The sequence below is a fragment of the Saccopteryx leptura genome, chromosome 3, assembly GCF_036850995.1.
Source record: "Saccopteryx leptura isolate mSacLep1 chromosome 3, mSacLep1_pri_phased_curated, whole genome shotgun sequence".
NCBI classification, from domain to species: Eukaryota; Metazoa; Chordata; class Mammalia; order Chiroptera; family Emballonuridae; genus Saccopteryx; species Saccopteryx leptura.
The window spans coordinates 258914154-258916737 of NC_089505.1; the positions used below are offsets into that span (position 1 = coordinate 258914154).

Genomic DNA, 2584 nt, shown 5'->3' on the forward strand with positions numbered 1-2584 from the left:
GGCCATTCTCCAGGAAATAAAACCATAACTCCTTGAATCGATAGATAATGGTGGGCTTGACACTGAGAGAGGACAAGATGATTTGGGGACATCTTTTGCTATGTAAATAAAGAAAATGATAAATAAATAATAGGGACTTATCAGAAGGACATATAAAACAACTTAAAGTGGCCACCACTGGCTAAATTTGGGATAATTTGAACAAGAAAGAAGTAATGGCAGTAAGAGATTATTACCCATAGACTAAAATAAGAATTCATGAGTATACACTGATAGAAGAAAATGAATAAATAAATGGTGAGGAGGGAGAGAGGAAAGTTTCTAAGTAGTAGAATTATAATTTGTACATAAAGAAGGAATAATAGAATTTTTTAAAAATCACCATAATAATTTTAGGCAAGTATCATCAGTGGATGTTAAATTAGTAGGTAAAATTGTGATATCCATATTGTCTCAGAGTAACTTCCCTTAAGACATGTATTATTTTGGGAAATGGAAAATTATAATTTTACAGTGAAGAAACCTGGTGGATAGTATCTTAGCAAATTATCACAGTTAGATCGCTAGTAATGGGGAGAATCAACATCACATGCCTCCTAATATGATGCATAGAAAAAGACACAGCATATCTGTGTGGAATTTCCAACAAAAACCTATGAATTGAATATTATTTTGAAGAAATATTGGCAAACATAATTGAGGAACATTTTAGAAAATATCAGGCCTGTACTCTTCAAAAATATTAGGGTTATGAAAAATTTAAAAAGACTGAAGATAAGTTTAAAATTAAAGGAAATTCAAGAGATGTGGCAACTAAATAAAACACTGGACCCTGGACCATAAAAAAACTTTTTTTTCCTGGTTTTATAAATGGTGGGACAATTGATAAAGTTCTATAATGTTCTGGGAATTAGATAATAGTATTGTACAGTGTGTCCGTAAAGTCATGGTGCACTTTTGACCGGTCACAGGAAAGCAACAAAAGACGATAGAAATGTGAAATCTGCACCAAATAAAAGGAAAATCCCAGTTTCATACATATTCAGTGCAGTTCAATGTGGGCTCATGCACAGATATTTTAGGGCTCCTTAGGTAGCTATCCCATATAGCTTCTACAGACTCGTCCCTGACTGATGGCCTACCAGAACAGGGTTTCTCCACCAAACTGTCAGTTTCCTTCAACTGCTTATCCCACCGAGTAATGTTATTCTTATGTGGTGGTGCTTCATTATAAACGCGCCGATATTCACATTGCACTTTGGTCACAGATTCGAATTTAGCGAGCCACAGAACACACTGAACTTTCCTCTACACAGTCTTACGTCATCATCTGCACATGTGTACATGCTGCCACATCGTCCTACAGAAACTGGGAGGGTTTTCCTTTTATTTGGTGGAGATTTCACATTTCTATAGTCTTTTGTTGCTTTCCTGTGACTGGTCAAAAGTGCACCATGATGGCCCTGGCCGGTTGGCTCAGCGGTAGAGCGTCGGCCTGATGTGCGGGGGACCTGGGTTCGATTCCCGGCCAGGGCACATACGAGAAGTGCCCATTTGCTTCTCCACCCCCCCTCCTTCCTCTCTGTCTCTCTCTTCCCCTCCCGCAGCCAAGGCTCCATTGGAGCAAAGATGGCCCGGGCGCTGGGGATGGCTCCTTGGCCTCTGCCCCAGGTGCTAGAGTGGCTCTCATTGCGGCAGAGCGACGCCCCGGAGGGGCAGAGCATCGCCCCCTGGTGGGCAGAGCGTCACTCCTGGTGGGCGTGCCGGGTGGATCCTGGTCGGGCGCATGCAGGAGTCTGTCTGACTGTCTCTTCCCGTTTCCAGCTTCAGAAAAATACAAATAAATAAATAAATAAATACAAGTGCACCATGACTTTACGGACACACTGTATTAATGATCATTTTAAATTTTGATAAAATATACTGTGATATATAGAAAGAATGATAAAGCAAGTGTATTGAAATGTTAGCGTTGGGGAATCTATATGAAAAATATATAGAAATTCTTTGTTTACTCTTTTTTTTGTTTCTGAAATTGGAAACGGTGAGGCAGTCAGACAGACTCCGTATGCACCCAACCGGGATCCACCCGGCATGCCGACCAGGGGGCGATGCTCTGCCCATCTGGGGCATTGCTCTGTTGCAACCAGAGCCATTCTAGCACCTGAGGCAGAGGCCATGGAGCCATCTTCAGTGCCCGGGCCAACTTTGCTCCAATGGAGCCTTGGCTGCAGGAGGGGAAGAGAGAGACAGAGAGGAAGGAGAGGGGGAAGGGTGGAGAAGCAGGTGGGCACTTCTCCTGTGTGCTTTGGCCAGGAATAGAACCCAGGACTCCTGCATGCCAGGCTGACGCTCTACTATAGCCAACCAGCCAGGGCCTCTTTGTTTACTTTTTATAAATTTATTTTTTCTTTTTTTGCAAGAGAGAGACAGAACAGATACAGACAGACAGGAAGGGAGAGAAATGAGAAGCATCAACTCATAGTTGCAGCATCTAGTATTTCATTGATTGCTTTCTTCTACGTGCCTTGACTGGGGGGGGGGGGGGGCTCCAGCCAAACCAGTAACTCTTTGTTCAAGCCAG

At 42.6% G+C, this 2584-nt stretch overlaps 1 non-coding gene across 1 annotated transcript; it reads left to right on the plus strand.

Moving 5' to 3' along the window:
• The first annotated feature begins 1460 nt into the window (after positions 1-1460).
• Positions 1461-1536, plus strand: TRNAI-GAU (transfer RNA isoleucine (anticodon GAU)). Its single transcript has one exon. It is a non-coding gene; the product is annotated as a tRNA-Ile (tRNA).
• Positions 1537-2584: the final 1048 nt, after the last annotated feature.